Below are 1,263 nucleotides of genomic sequence, written 5' to 3' on the forward strand. Positions count from 1 at the left end.
TTTTTTGGACCTCTGCCTTTAGATTTGTTATCATGTTTTAAAAGAACCCCAATAGTACTGTGGGTTAGGTACGGGACTGCTAGTTCAGAGGTCAGGATTTTGAATTCACTCCACTGGAGAAAGATAAAACTCTGTGTTCCCATAAAGGTTTGCAGTCTTGGAAACCATACGTAGGGTCACCGTGAGTTAGAATCAACTCAATTTAGTAGGTATCAAGCTTGAAGGTATTGAATAAAGAAATAAGGAAATCCTTCAACCATAGTTTCCTCATGTGTACACTCACCAAACTGGTTCATGTGTCTTTTCTTAGACTTCTTTAAAATGTTTCTTTTCTCTTTGATTTTCTGTGGTTTGAATATAATAGGCCTGGGTATAGATTTTTGACATTTATACTGCTTGAATAAATATATTCCACAGAACAAACAGATCTATCTTGAAAGAAGAGTAGCCTTAATGTTCCTTACAAGTGTGGATGGTGAGACTTGGTCTCACATGCTTTGAACATGTTATCAGGTGAGAACAGGCCCTCTAAATGGATATAGAGCTTGGTAAAGTAGAGGGCATTGAAAAAGAAGACATCCTTGATGAGATGCACTGACATAGTTACTGAAACAACGGGTTCAAATATAATAGCTGTGATGATGGTGCAGGACCGGGCAGTTTTCCTCTGTTGTACACAGAGCCGCTATCAGTTGTAATCAACTTAGTGATGCTGAAGAACATCCTGTTTGTTGTTCTCTGGGATTTTGGGATCTGTGGCTTACTGCCTGTCAACAATTATAGAAAATTCTTAGTCATTAATATTTCAAATGTTTCTTCTGTCCCCTTCTCTCCTTTTTCTCCTGACATTTCCATTTTTTGTATGCTACATATTTTTGTAGTGGTCCCATATTTCTGGGCTATTCTCCAATATTTTTCAGGTTTTTTTTGTGTGTGTGCCGTATTTCACACTGACTCTCTTCAGCCACGTTCAACTACCATTAAGCCCATTAAAGATATTTTTTCATTCTGTTAGTTTTTTTTTTTTGGGGGGGTGGTTTTTCTCATTTCCTTCTGAGTGTTTCATAGCATTTCTGTCTCTTCACTTAAGAGCACCCATCTGTTCTTGCACATTGTCTACTTTTTCAAATAGAGCCCTTAGCTTATTAACCCGATTGTTGTTACTGCTGTGTGTGATTGATTTGATTCTGACTCTTAAAGACTGCATATAATAGAGCTGAATTGCCCCATAGTTATTTACATCTCTCAGCTCTGCTACATACA

This window comes from Echinops telfairi, unplaced genomic scaffold (genome assembly GCF_000313985.2).
Source record: "Echinops telfairi isolate 266 unplaced genomic scaffold, ASM31398v2 ScPeMD7_7424;HRSCAF=8462, whole genome shotgun sequence".
NCBI lineage: Eukaryota > Metazoa > Chordata > Mammalia > Afrosoricida > Tenrecidae > Echinops > Echinops telfairi.